This window comes from Juglans microcarpa x Juglans regia, chromosome 6D (assembly GCF_004785595.1).
Source record: "Juglans microcarpa x Juglans regia isolate MS1-56 chromosome 6D, Jm3101_v1.0, whole genome shotgun sequence".
Classification (NCBI taxonomy): Eukaryota; Viridiplantae; Streptophyta; class Magnoliopsida; order Fagales; family Juglandaceae; genus Juglans; species Juglans microcarpa x Juglans regia.
This window is the reverse complement of record NC_054604.1, coordinates 1,795,754-1,812,281: the sequence shown is the minus strand read 5'-3', so window position 1 is coordinate 1,812,281 and position 16,528 is coordinate 1,795,754.

The following is a 16,528-nucleotide window of genomic DNA, read 5'->3' as shown; positions in this document are numbered from 1 at the left end:
TAATATATTTCTAATTAAATATTAAACAGGTCAAAACGGGTGACACGACACGACCCGTTATTTAAATGGGTTGTGTTAGAGTTTGAAAGTTTGACATCTTTAGCTTAATGAGTTGGGTTCGGATTGACCTATGTAGTCGAATATTCATGAATTGACACAACACAAATACGACCTGAAAACACGATTTGCCACCTCTATATATCATATTTCATTTACTTAGTTTTATATATATATATATATATATATATATATATATATATTTGGGGGAAGAGTACAATTTGCACCCTCAAACTTTAGTTTTGCATTTTACATTATAAACTATCAAAACTTTATTCAATTGAGGAATGCTTTAGCTACAAAAAAATTCTATAAATATAAACTTACAAACAAACGCGGCTTGATATGATACATTAGATTATAAAATTACTTTTATTGCAAAGTAAATATAAAGTATCATATGAAAACATGTAAGTTTGTGGATTTATTTTTGTGAAATTTATTTGTGGCTGTAGCACTTTTCTATTCAATTTTTACTATTAAGAGGAAAAATAGGTGATGTGACATAATATTGATAATCAGATTTCAATAGATGGTGGAAAGTGTCAATTTCTAGTAGTTTTAGGGTGTAAAGTGTTAATTTTGGAAGTTTGGGTTAGTAGTACCAAAATTTTTAATAATTTGAAGATGCAAATAGGGGTGTAAATCTTCTAGTTCAGTCGGTCCATGGGGGAATTTTTGGACTAAACCGAAAATTTCAGTCCGCCTTTTTTCCAAATTGAGACAAGACTGATTACCTCTATAGATCAGATCAGACCGTTAACTATCGATTCAGTCGGTTTATTCGGTTCAATTCAGTCTGGGCCAATATAAAATGGGTCAAACATATAAAAAGTCAAAAATCACTTTTAATATGTATTTTCGGTCCAACTACACAAAAACCCCACAATTTTTATATTTTTTAAATATAAACTATTTAATTTTATTTGCACATTTTGTACTTGAAAATACTTAAAATTTTTGGAAAAATCATTAAAAAAATTATCCATATCCATCAATGAGAACTAGAAATCATCATAATAAAGTTAAAAACAAAAAATAGAGAAAATGAAATTGAAAAATACAATATCATCCAAACTCCAAATACATATGGTCAATAGTGAAAGGTTAGATGAAAATTACATAATTAACTTATACAAGTATCATATAAAATAATATATATATATATATAATATTTTAAAAAACTATGTATATACTTTGATCGGTCTAGTCTGGTTTTAGGTAAAAAAAAAAACTACACCCCAAGACTGTACTAAAAATCGAAATTCTAAGGTTATATGGACTGAAAACGACCAATATACTGATCAGTCTGGTCCAATCCAGACCGATAAATTTACACCCCCTATATTTATCTCCATATTTAAATGTCAATTGCTATATGTTGTATTGTCAATTATATGTTGTTATACTGTATATTTGTTTTTTTTAATTTTTATTTTTAACGAGGAATCTAACAGAGGGTACTACTTCATTTCTTTCCAAAATGGAAGAACTACTCTAGAAAGAACACAATAAAAACTATTCAACAAACGCATTTATATCTCAACTATGCACAGCCCGCCCTATCCGTTGTATCCAAAGTAAGAAAGCATTTTACTACATTTGGAAACTTCCTCACAAATTGCAAAATTAAAAAGTATATTTAGGTTAGAGTACAATATAATTTTTAGAGAAGTACTACAACTACAAAGAGATCTTATAAAAGTAAACACACAAATTAACATGCCTTTATATATCATACGTTAAGTTTACTTTACAATAAAAATAACTTTATAATCTAATGTATCATATCAAGTCATGTAAGTTTGTGGGTATATTTTTATGTGATCTTTTTATGGTTAAATCATTTCTATAATTATAAAGAGGCAATCTAGGCATGTGCCTCACTTTCATCATTGATTGATTTCATCAATAGTTTTCCTTTTGTGTAGCATGGCTCATGCTGAGTAGTGCAGTCAAACTTCTAAATCAGAAATTGATGCCTTTGCAGCTGCAAGCTTCTACACTAATATAGACATTTGGTTCTAAACTTGTAACTCCAATATAATATCCTTTTTTTTTTGTTCTTTGTTTTGTAGCATTTAGAATCTAGATTGTTTCCTGTTGGTGCAAAAGGGCTGTAAAATAAAAAATAGTGAGAGAAGGCGTGTTACAATGTCACTTTCCTTAAGGCAATATTCGCCTCCATCAATGACGATATGTACACGGGTTACAAGCGAATTTTCCTTCAAGATACAATGAAGTCCATAACAAGTCTGTTTGTCTAATTGCGTTATCCACACACTAAATTTGATCCCGAATACCCTCAAATTTTTCTATTCAATCAAGAAATTAGAAATTTGTTCTCTTGGAACAAACAGATTCTAATAAGTTTTGAAGAAGTGAAAATTTTGGGAGAAGGAGAGAATTTTGAAATTGAATGCTGGGATACTCAAATGGCAGGTCAATGAGTCTATTTATAGATGACCAAAAGATGCGAACGAAAGTTATTACTTTTCATTTTTCTAAAAATTGTTCGAAATAGGTATATATATTGTGTTTGTTACCATGTTACTATTCGAAATACTTTTTATTTTTCTGAAAACTATCCAATGGTCACATTGCTTACCTCCAACTGGTTGACACCAGTTCGAACCATAGTGGGCACGCTTCGAACCATTGGGCGCGTTTTGAGAGGAGTTTTATTTTTCCCATGCATTGCAGCACCTCATTGCTTGTGCCCCTTGACAGGTTGCAATGCCCTTGCGCACGACTCCTACTCCTTGTCCATATGCCTCACGCTTTGGGGTGCTTGGCCATGGTCCGCATGGAGATATTCTCTCTATAAATCAATCAAAACTTCCCTTGTCATTGGGGTGACTTGAACCCAAGCCCTTTGGGTTTAACCCAAGCCCTTTGGGTAAACCCAGGGCATCAATCCCACTAAGCTAGTGAATGACTTATGATGCAAATATAGACCCAAAATATAATAAACCTTATAAACTTTCCATATATTTTCTTTTTCCAAAATAATTCATAACTTTCAAAATCAACCCAAAAATATTATTAATAAATATAATATATAATTAATTATTTTGAAAATATTTCTAACAATCTTCCACCATTTTCAAAATACATCTTGGTTAGAATATGAAAACATTTTTTTTTTTTTTTTTGTATTAAAAGGAGGGCAGCACCTCCTGAAATTTGTTGAACATCACTTATGGAGGAGAAGTTGTGGAAACAAAGAATGCCAACAATTACAAAGCAACCAAAACACAAAAAAATAAAAAATAAAAAAATAAAAAATAAATAAAAATAAAAATAAATAAATAAAAAATCAAAACAGAGTCCCTCCACATATAGATTAGGAGCTGTATGAAACATTTCTGAAGTAGGAAAGACCAAGTTTATCAGTCCTAATTAATCCCCTTAACAGAGGAGGAACCAACGCCAACGAATTCCATGATAATGTTGCAGCACCAATGTCTGAAGCAAGACAAGCCAAATAGTCTGCCGGCGCATTTCTTTGCCTGTAGATATGAGAAATCGTGAAAGACTTATCTCTAAGCAACCCCATAAGTTCCTCCCAGTAATCATCTAGGTACCAAATATGACACTTAGCTAGTCTCAACCAGTTAACTACAATCATAAAATCCATCTCTATTTCCACATTATCCAAACCTATTTGGCAAATAATCCGCACCCTAGCAGCAGCGCCATAAACCTTGCATAATTGTTTGTCCCATGTTCAATTAGAGAAGAAGAAGCTTGAATCATATTACCAGCAGCATCACTAAAATTCCCTTTGCACCTGCTTTCCCCGGATTTCCTCTACTACTTCCATCGATATTCAATTTAATCCAACTTTGTTTCGGTCGATGCCAGTGGACAACCAGCATACGTTTGATGTTTTTGATTCTCTGTTGGATATTCAAGTCAGCTAGTATTCTCTCATCCTGCAAGGAAAAAGGCTGGGTTACTCGAAACTTCTCACTTAATTTAGCAATCCAGAACTTAATGCTATGCCAAGTCTCCTCCACTGATTAATTTTTTCCTTCCATCCGAGCTCTACACCTCCGAAGCTAGAGATGCCAAGTTGCTATAGCAAGAATTATGCCAATTAGAATCCCTCTCGTGGATTTCTTTGAAGCTCTATGAAACCATGCATGCACTGTCTCTTTCCATGTACCAAATTCAGTTCTCAACATGCCCACCTGATGAGCACATTTCCCCCCAGATGGCCTTAGCCACCTCTCCCGTAGCTAAAACATGATTCAAATCTTCATAGGCCCCTTCTCCATGGCAGTTACACTTAGAAACAATGAGAACCCCAATTCTTCTTAATTTGTCATCCAAGCTAAGGGCATTGTTGAAACTCTTCCACATAGTGATAGTTATCTTCTTTGGAAGGCACGAATGTCAAACCCAATTAGCCCATCTGACTTTTGAAGCTCTTACCCTTATGCATTCCCAAGCACCCTTAATAGAGAAATTTCCATCCTCCTTTGCCAACCAAACCAACCGATCTACCCTTTCTTTATGCCCACACATAGAGTTAACAATAGCATGAGTTTTTTGAGGACCAACAAACTAAAATAGGAGATCCAAATCTCATCCATCTCCAACCAGCATTCTTTCAATTTCAAACAAGGCATAGAAACTGGTAAACAAGCTGCAACAGTTTCCTCCCCCAACCATTTATCAAACCAAAAGGAAATCTCACTCTCCTTTGGCTTCCAGTTTGAATATTCAAAGATAGCTGGGATGCATCTTATCAAGATCTTCCAAAATCGAGACCGTTTATTAGGATTAACAAGTGAAATATGCTCATCCTTTACATATTTAGACTTAAAGAATCGAGACCACAAAGAGTCCACTGTCAATAATTTCCAAGCCAGCTTCATATGTAAAGATTTTTTAACATCTTGAAAATTTCAAATTCCAACACCCTCCTCACTAGTTGGTAAACACATCGAATCCCAACCTTTATAATGAAGCTTTGGTTCTCCATCCTTATATCCCCAAAAGAAATTACTCAAAGATTTGTGAAGAGATATAAGAATTGATTTTGGTACCTGAAGGATAGAAAGAACATGAATTGGGATATTGTTGAGCACATGTTTCAAAAGTAACAATCTTGCTCCACTAAATAATAGCTGAGATTTCCAACCGCCAACTCTATCCCTAACTTTCCCCAAGAGCTCATCAAAATGCATAGCCTTTAGTCTTCCAGACACCATAGGAACTCCCAAATATTTAAATGGAAGCACACCTTTAGAAAAACCAGCCGTATGCAGTAGCTTTCTTTTAGCTTGCAATATGAGATTAGAAAAAAATAAAGGAGGATTTTTCCTTGCTAACTTGTTGACCAGACCAAGATTCATAAAGAGCAAGGGAGTCCGAGATCACCTTAAGAGATATTTTGCTACCATTTGAGAAGATAACAATGTCATCCGTATATAGTAGATGTGATATGATCGGTGCACCTCTTGGATGAGAAAAACTACCAATATGCCCTTCTTGAAACCTCTTCTTCAAAATTCTAGACAAAATTTCTTCCACCATGATAAACAAGTAAGGAGAGATAGGATCTCCTTGAAAGAAACCCTTAGAAACACCATTCATAACAACCGAGTAGCATGGAAAAGAGATACATTGTCTTACCAATTTGTAAAAAATTTCAGAAAAACCAAACGCCGACATCACATGAATCAGAGAATTCCAATCAATACTATCATATGCTTTGGCCATATCAATTTTCAAGACAACATTACCCCTCAAACAGGCTTATGGAGACTCTGTATCAATTCCCGTGTCAAACTCACATTCTCAAAAATACTTCTTCCTGAAATGAAAGCACCTTATTCCTCAGAAATAAACCGAGGAAGCAAGGGGATAAGCGACCCACAAGAATTTTGGTGCATACCTAGTAGAAGACCGAGCACAAACTGATGAGGCGAAATTTATCAATGCCCTTAGGATTTTCATCCTTCGGAATGAGTACAAGATACGAAGCTGTAAACTCTCTTGGAATAATACCCCCTCGAAAGAAATCATGCACAACAGCAAACACATCCTCCCCAACAATATCTCAGTACGCTTTATAAAACTTGGATCCAAAACCAACTAGGCCCGGACTACTATTAGTAGAAATGGAAAACAAAACATCATTTACCTCTTGGATTGAAGGAAACTCTGCAAGATCATTGTTATCCTCATCTTTCACCACTTTCTCAACCCAATTTGCCAAACTCGGAAGAGGAGACTGATGGTTAGAGGATAAGAATTTTTTAAAATATTCAATCGCTCCCAAATGAATCTCCTTAGGTGTTTTCAAGAAGATCTCCTCATTAATCCTCATCTCTCTCACTTGTTTTGAGTTTTTAGTAGCCATAACACGATAAAAGGTAGAATCAACTTCCCCCTTCTCAATCCAAACTTGCTTAGCTTGTTGAGCCAACCGGGTTTCCTCTCTACCAACCCATGTAGACAGCTCCACCTTAGAAGCCAACAAATCCATCTCCAGGTCCTCCAAAAACCCCTCTGCAACTGCTTTTTAAGCAAACAAATCCTTTCCTCTAAGACCCAAATCTGATTAGTAGTCCTCCCAAAAACTTCTCGGTTCCATCTTCGAAGATCTCCCCTCAAGTATTTATGTTTCCTCGCAAATCCAACCATACCCACAATAGCTTGATCCACCTTCCAAGCATCCGTAACACATTGTTTGAAATGGTGGTGACTAATCCACATTTGCCGGAACCTAAAGGGACTAAAATCGTATTTGCAATCCTCAGGTTCCATGAGCACCTGCATTGGAGTATGATCCGAGTTCAACCTTGGAAGATAGTAACTAGATCCCAACAAGAAGTCCAACACCCAAGCTGAGTTTATCAGCACCCTATCCAGCCTAGCCTAGCTCCGTGAACTGTCATTATGCCCATTACACCAGGACATGTGATTACCAGTGAAATTCAACTCTGATAAGGCTACACTTTCTATAAAGGAATTAAATTCCTCCATAGCAATGTGTGGTCCAGGCCTCCCTCCAATCCTCTCTACGTCAAACCAGATTATATTAAAGTCTCCAAGAACCATCCATGGAATATTACTCGGATTCAAACTTTGAAGAGCCTCCCAAAGAGTTCTATGTTCTCCATACAAGCATTTGGCATATACAAAAGAAATCCATCACTGATTACCATTTACATCCATGGACAATGTAATGCTTTGGTTGCATGAAAACAACACAGTAATCTTTACAGCTCTAGTCCACAATACCCAGAGCTTACCACCTTCATCCTTATTCGACACACTTCCTTCAAAAGAAAGATCATTTTGTAGCATTCTCAATTGTAGATCATCACCAAACGGTTCTAATAAAGCTAGAATACTAGGTTTCTTCACTTTCACCATCTTCATCAACCTCTTCGTTGAGGTACCAAGACCTCTAATATTCCAATATAAAATGGGCTGCATCATAAGTCCAAACGTTTAGGCCTGCTTTTGCCCTAAAGGAACTCCTTAATCTAGGTCGCATCTCTTCCTCATGATTCTGACTTTTCTCCTCATTATCTTATACTATGTCCTTCTCTCTTTGAATATGAGCCTCATCGTATGTCCCTTCCCCATCAGAGAAAGATTTTGGCAAGCTCCCAACCTCCCGATCTGTGCTTACAGTTTCAGACTGTAGAATTGCACCATACAATGGCAACTCTTCTACATGAGCATTGATAGAATCTACCAAAGCTTCATTTTCATCCCTCATTTTCTTCTACATACCTAGGAGGAATATCGATAGGTGAAGGGCCCTCTTCACTCACCACAACATTATCTTCAAGAACCAGTGAGTCCTCCATATTAATGTCTATCAATCAAAGCACATTCTCACTAGGTTTTACAAGAGCGTCTTCTACCTCCTCCTCATCCACCACTTCCTCAATAACAACCAAACCCTCTTGAGCCATATGTCCTTCCCCTTCAATAGCAACATCATCACTCGAATGAATATTCCTCCCATTCTTCAAAGTGACCCCAACATTGATCGAATCCATGTCATCTTGCTGCACCTTCTCTAAATCATTCTCGGGCACCCTCTACATTGATTACATGAATAACATGCACTCCATTAGACTTATCCTTGTTTGAAACAGCGTTCTTTACTGAAGATTTTTGCACCCACTTCAAACCCTCATGCCCACCTTCTCCTTTACCAGCATCAGTTTTTGCCTTTAACAAAAATCTTTTACAAGTTTTCTTATTATGTCCCTACATGTGACAAGAAATACAGAAAGCAGGCAAAGTCTCATACTCAATTTCCTGAAACCTACTGCTAGGTTGTTTGGGAGCACAGATCCAAAACCCATGTAAAGGCTCCATTGTTGCATCCATCTCAACGTAGACTCGAGCTCCATCGGTTCTACTAGCACAACAGGTGCTATCATCACGTCAAATAAATCTACCAATTGGCAAAAGTAGGTTCCGAAGGAAAGATTCATAATAAAAGTTTGGAGGCAGCCCCGGAAGGACAACCCAAACTGGAACACATGAGGATTCCACATCTTCAAAGAAGTCTGTCGTCCAATGAAAAATTCGATAAGGTACTCCTTCAACATCACAGACCTCCTGAGAAAAGGCCTTAAGGAAATCCTCCTTCTTTGAGAAATGTAGAACGACATAACATGGTTTCTGCATGCTAGATACCACCGGTTGAGACTCCAAGCCCCAGTGACTACGAACAAAAGCTCTGATCACATCTAGACTGGGATGCTGACGTAAAAGCTGAATCACAAGTGAAACCACAAACAACTGAGCAGATTTTTGAATTTCTTTCGGCGAAAACATCACACATAATTCTCTATCAATGGTTGTAGGAGACCTCAAAGGGATATCCACCTCAGGAAGGGGAAGAGGGGTTTGCAAAACCATGTTCGTGAATGACCATGATCTCACAGGCGATGCCGGGTTACCCTAGGGGGGCTCGGCGGCATCCATGTCGCACAAAAGCAAATCCTAGCAGAACTCAAAATATCGCCTAACCACGTCAGCCCTGATAAAACAAATTAGAATATGAAAACTTATACATAAATGAATGTGTCTTTTAGATTTAAACATTCACATAGTGAAAATACATCAAAGCTAACCAGAATGACATAGTAGACATGCTTTGAAGTAGCGATTCTTTACGATTAGCCAGATATATCTCACATACAAATTTTCTTCTCTTTAGGTAGTTCATAAAAGCCGACACATGGATTGGCCTTGTGTCTGTATCCTAGTTTCATGAGTGCTCTAACGACAAAGCATAATTTGCATAGGAGGTAGGACCACCCTTGACACTCATATAGGTAGATTTATCGAAAGTGTCTTGTAACTAAATACTTTAACAGAACTCTATTATAAGTCGATTAATAGCTTATTGTTCAGCCTCTCATTTTCATTACATTGCCAATCACTTCAAACTTTGGGATGATAAATTAGTTCAAAACTAATTTTAATATCACAGTGCTTGCAAATCACAAAAATATAATGTACTTTGCTCATGGAACTCAAGTCTTGATATGTTCAAAAGTTGAGTTGAGTTTTCATTATTGGTGATTTTATTATATAGGCTTTAAACCCATCCCTTTTGATGTCTTCCACATCAAATCCCTTGCAAGTCCTTTAGTTAACGGATCTTCTAAATTTTGGCAAGATCTCACAAAATCCATTGTAATTGCTCTATCTGTGAGTAATTGCGTCACATACCTATGTCTTAATCCAATATGCCTAGACTTGCCGTTATATATATGGCTATGGGCTAGCGACAGTGTAGCCTAACTGTCACAATGTAAAGATATTTGTGGCATTGGTTTTGGCCAAATTGAAATCTCTATCAATAAATTTCTTAGCCACTCTACCTCTCTACTACAAGAAGCCACTGCTATAAACTCAACTGCCATGGTAGAGTCAGTTATGCATGTCTACTTCTTTTCTCCCTAGGAGATTGCTCCCCACGAAAGGGGTGAATATCCACCCACTAGTTGATTTGTGATCATAATGCTCAGTTATCAAACTGGCATCCGTGTATCCTTCTACAACTGAAAGAAATCCGCTGTACTCAATATCATAATTTATGGTATTTCGTAAATATTTAAAAATTCTTTGTACAGCTATCAAATGAATATTACTAGGGTTACTAGTGTACCTACTAAGTTTGCCCATTGCAAATGCAATATTAGGTCTAGTTCATGTCATAGCATACATTAGACAACCAATAACTCTAACATATTCAAGTTGATCCACTGCTCTCCCAGTATTAGGATACAAATATAAATTTGAATCAAAAGGTGTAGTCATGGATTTGCAATCAAAGTGATTAAACTTTTTCAATATTTTCTCAATATAATGTGATTGGGTTAGAATTATACTATTATTATTTCTTATAATTCTAATACCCAAAATCATGTTTGCAATATCCAAATCCTTCATATAGAAATTAGATGACAAAAATTTCTTAGTACTTTCAATGCTAATATTGTCAGTGCCGAAAGTCAATATGTCATCTATGTATAAGCATATTATAACACCTTTATTTCCATTAAACTTGTTGTAGACACATTTATCAGATTCATGTATCCTAAAACCATTGTTCACTACAACTTTATCAAATTTTTCATGCCATTGTTTTGGTGCTTGTTTAAGTCCATAAAGTGACTTAACCAATTTACTAACTTTATGTTCTTGGCCAGGCATGACAAACCTCTTGGGTTGTTCCATGTAAATTTCTTCTTCTAATTCACCATTCAAGAAGGCAGTCTTAACATCCATTTGATGGATTTCAAACTTGTAGATGGTTGTTAAGGCAATCAAAGTTCTGATAGTAGTAATCCTAGCAACTGGTGCTAGGTATTAAAATAATCTAACCCTTCCTTCTGGGTTAAACCCTTTGCTCTTAGTCTGCCTGCTACGTTTGGGTACTAAGAATACCTCAGGTATTCTCATAATACTTCACTATTATTCATTATTTTATTATTACTTTTCACCTACTTTTTACTGTCATTCAATATTCTATTATTACTTTTTTATTACTTTTTCACTACTATTCACAACTATTCTCAACACTTATTAACACTTCTCACTACCCAAACAAAATCATTGAAAACTGTTCAAAAGAGGTATATATACTGTATCTATTAACATAAAACACAACATTTGGACTTCGTCCAATGGTCACGTTGCTTACCTCCAACCGGTTGACACCAGTTTAAACCACAATGGGTGCATGTTTAAACCACAATGGGTGCATTTTGTGAGTTTTATTTTTTCCATGCATTGTAGTACCTCGCTGCTTGTGCCCCTTGACGCGTTGCAACACCTCGTGCGCGGCTCCAGCTCCTGTCTGCACGCCTCGCACTTTGGGGTGCTTGGCCATTGTCTGCGTAAAGCCATTCTCTCCATAAATCAATCAAAACTCCACTGGTCATTGGGTTGACTCGAATCCAAACCCTTTGCGTAAACCCAAGAAATCAATACCACTATGCCAGTGAATGGCTTATGATGAAAATGTAGACCTAAAATATAATAAACCTTATAAACTTTCTATATGTACTCTCTTTTTCAAAATAATTTACAACTTCCAAAATCAACCCAAAAATATTATTAATAAATATAATATGTAATTAATTATTTTGAAAATATTTCAACACTTCCATCCCCCTTCTCTATTGTCAGAATGTCGGTTCCTAGAAATCCTCGACAATGCCGTTTAGATGGATTTGTATGAAAATTTATGTATAGAGGTTTGATCGTCACATTTTTTTTTTTGGCAAGTTCTGAACCCAAAAACCCACATCATTTGTTACTAAAATCCCGTCACCACATTTTCGTATATTGAAGGAAACTGAGTTTTGATAGCTGAAGATGCAAACTTTTTTTTTTAAAAAAAAAAAGTGGGATTCACTTAATAAAGTTCAGCTTTTTACTGTAGGTCTCACTTGTTTTTAAAGAGTCTATATCAGATTCATACTCTCTAGACTTGTATCCTCTAAAAGGTAAATATAAATTTTGCACAGCTTTTTTTAAAGAGTTTAATGTTCCATGTTGCGCCACGTTGCACTGTGGAAAGCGAAGGACTCTACTACAATTCCATGCATGAAACTTCAATGACAAGATTAATGTCTTCAACTCGCATTAACTCAAACCCGAAATTAGTTATAAGCTATAGGAATGGAGTTGGAATGAAGATGTCCCGATCTTATTTCCCTATACGCTAAATCCGAAAGGAATTTCTGAGAGGAGTGAGTACCCCAACCTCTAGAATCTGGTTTCCTAAGGGTCAGATAGGTGAGATCTTTGTCACTACAGAAACTAGGATAAAAAAGAGGCAAATTTTTTACATTAAAATTTAGAGAGGACACGGCTTATTAAAGAAACTCCAGCTGATCCAATTGACAGCCAAGACTGCCAGCAAGATGACTCCCATGCGACGTGATTTCCGGAGCTTATAAAAATAATAAGGTTCCATCACCTCCTTATAATTTATAGTATGGAAAAAATTACTTTATCCTTCCAATTATAACTGCTTAATTTGACTGCTTGTCAATTCTTTTTCTTATTTAGTAATTAAAGAAGTTACTTTAAGTGTACTGAAGTATTTTTTTATTTTTAAAAAAAATTTAAATATATTTAAAAAAATGTGAAAAAAAATGAAAAAAAAAAACTAAAAATTGAAGAGCGGTAACTTGAGTGGACTATTCTGGGCAGCAGAGTAACCCAACTCTACTTGATTTATCAAATATCAACTATCAAGCAACAATTGATAGAAGGGGATGTTGGCCTGGATGGTAAATTTCAGGTTTAAAGCACTAGTTATGGGCTCAACAAACTTTAGCCAAAATTTTATTAAGAAATTTATTTTTACAAATTTAGCTAACTACTTTTCAACATCATCAAATAACAGGCTCAATAAATCTTTCATTATTCTAATAAAATATTGATTTTGAACTTTTTATTTATTTTAGTTATAATTATAATTTGAATATTTATTCGTTATTAAAAAACTACCTATTAATTTTCTAACGTTCATATTATTCCAATGGCTATATTTTTTCAACGGATATATTTTTTTAACTTATATTTCTCCAATAGTTATATTTCTCCAACGGCTATATTATTCCACTATAAAACATAATGTTTTCTCAATAATTTTATTCACTTCAACTCAAGTGAATATTTTAGTCTAAAAAAAATATTTGGCTAGCACCTTTAGCTCAACAAATTTGGCTAGTGATTTAACTTGAAGTTAAAATTACTATTGATTTGTTGAGCCAATTGTAGAACATTATATTGCACTTTAGCTATTCTTTGACTATAATTTAACTTTGTTGAGCCTATAACTGGTGCTCTTAGGCTGAATTGAAAAAAGAAAACACTACTATGCCCTCACAATTGTACCGTCCTAATTGACCGCAGGTCAAAAATTTTGTTTTTTTTTACTTAGTGATTAAGGAGGTGATTTTAAGTATGTTGATATATATTTTTTTAAAATATTTAAAAATATTAAAAAAATATGAAAATAAAAAGTCTGAACGGTACGCCCAGCGGTACGTTTACCGCTAGGCGGCATAGTAGCGTTGCCCAATGAAAAATGGGGGTTCAAACCAATGTTTTGAATACCGTACCGGACGCCGTACCGGTCAAGGCACTTGAACGAAATATTTCGATACCGGTACCGTTTCGGGATAGCGTTTCGGGATAATGTTTCGGGATAGTCGATATATAAATAAATTATATATATAAATATATATATAAAGTATATTCCAAAATAATAGTCTATATATAAATAAATTATATATAAATACATATATATAAATTATAAATAGTCTAGTCTGAATTGAGGGTTAAAAAATAAGTTTGTAGTTTGAAAAAATGAAAAAAAAACACAAGTCGAAATATAGGCCGGTACAGGCCGAAATTGAGGCCGGTACGAAACAGATATAGTACATGTACCGGCCGGATGGCCAGTATCTAAAATTTCAACCATACCGGCCAGTACGGTACAAAATTTAAAATACTGATTCAAACACGTCACTCATTTGTCGGGCATCATTTGGTAGGATTTTTTTGTACATGGAGAGCGGCTCCACACGTGTCTGTGCGTCCAGCTTTAGGAGGCTAGGAGCTGCTTGTACATGCACGTGGGAGATGATCCTTATAATCTAGTCAAGGAGGCCATGAAAGTGATCAGGGCCCACTTGGGAACCTTTGGGCTTCTCGAAGAGAAAACCCCACCAGGTATAGTTGACAAGTTCGGTTGGTGCACTTGGGATGCATTTTACCTTAAAGTGCATCCCATGGGGGTTTGGGAAGGGATCAAGGGCCTTGTGGACGGTGGGTGCCCACCATGAATGGTCCTGATTGATGATGGGTGGCAGTCCATTTCTCATGATAATGACCCCATCAGTGATGACCAGGAGGGCATGAATCGGACGGCTGCTGGTGAACAAATGCCATGTAGGCTCATAAAGTTTGAGGAAAATTATAAGTTCAGGGGCTATCAAAGCCCTAGATCGAGAGGGGCATCTGATAAAGGGATGGGTGCCTTTGTTAGGGACCTTAAGGAAGAGTTTAAGAGCGTAGAGCATGTGTATGTATGGCATGCACTTTGTGGGTATTGGGGCGGGGTTAGACCCAATAGATGACTTTGCTCTATCGGGATCGGTCGTGTATGGAAGCAACTCGGCATTCTTTTAATACATGAGTGTATGAACTTCAACCATTTTGCGTTGAATTCTTATCTCTCTTTAATTTTAATAACGTACGTAAAATGTTTTGAGTAGATATTTTAAGGAATCTTGATCCCTAGCTAGTCTCTTTCTTTGACCCTGGCCCCTTCACTTTAATTGTATTGATGCAGCTGGTTCCATGCATGTATTGCCAAAAAAAAAAAAAAAAATCCATGCGCCTTATCTTTGTTACCCAAACACAATGAATAAATAAAGAATGTGTGACCAAACCAACATATCAGAACCATAAACAGATTGGGACCTAGGGTAGTATGCAAAGGGGCTACCAAATCGTTATAGTTAGTTATATCAACAATTTTTGCTATGATTTTTATGAATTCATATCACTTGCAGTGTACAAGAAAAAAAGACGGTGAAAGATAATATAAATCCAAACAGCAATTCATTTACCTTACAATCATGCTAAAGATCCAAATTCCTTCGTTCGAATATGAACAGTGTGTATAAAGTAACTGGATTCAAGAGACTACACCGAAACTAGAGGAGTAAAAACGTAAAGAGGATACAACCCAGCTATAAAACCAAACAAAAAAGAAAAACGTTGGAAAATAAAAAGTACCTAGAAACTCAAAAATATTACAGAGAAGCTTGGATATTTATAGAGTTTAATGGCCAAAAACGTAATAAATTCAAAAACCACTTTCTTCCAATTCTACTAAGCTGGTTTGCACATTTGTTCAACTACGTACTGGTAGCATGTTGTTGTCTTCCTAGGTCTCAGAAGGCATCTTCTTTCGTCTTTTGTTCTTTTTTTTTTTTTTTTTAATTTAAATTTCAAATGACTGTTGAAAACATATAGAAGCTGAAACCTATTTCTTGTTTTCTAGAATGGATCAAGTACTTGATCTTCAGGAAGCTTGTTATTTCTTGTCTGCCTCTGGCTATATACGAAAGTGTGGACTATACCATTGGACAGGTGAAAATAAAGAAGCTGATATATCCCTTGAAAAATAGAAGGCTGCAGGTGTCGTCCAATATTTCTATGCACGGTGCTACGCTGGAGCTACCGTTAGGTTTAATTGGTGTTTTTTATTTTTTGTTTTTTTTTTATATGTATTTTGTAATACTTTTAAATATATTTTTTAAAATAAAAAAATTATCATATTATAAAAATATATTTTCTTAATTATTAAGTAAAAAGAAAAATAAAAATTTCAACGATATCACAGAACGATAAAAACGATCATTTTCCCATTTCTATATAATAATGGAATTGCTTAGATCTCAGTCCCGGTGTAAAAATCTATTCCTTAAAATTTCTGTCTTCTGACAGAAAGCAGATGCAGGCATTACGTTGGTGGAAGAGATACAGGAGATTAGGCGTTCAACTTCGACAAAAATGTCCACGTAAGACAAGTGACGTTCAGCTTCGGTGGATAAAGTGAAAAAAAGTCCACGAAGCGCCTCGGAGGATTAAATGAACAAATAAACAAATGAAAAAAAGGCACATTTGAGAAGGTCCACATTGCATGAACTATGGTTCCTTCTTTTATAATTAATCGTTTCTAGACTTCAAACAGTTTATATACTTCAAACAACACATTGCATGAACTAAAATTGTTAATGTGGCCACCGAGTACCATCGCGTTGGTCAGACATTTGGGACAGCTTCAGCCTTCAACGCGATCTAACTCTCTACTTTCGCCGTTTTCAGCGCGCAGCAAGTTCCAAAAGCCAGTGACGCTTCCCTACAATCAGGTGGTCAG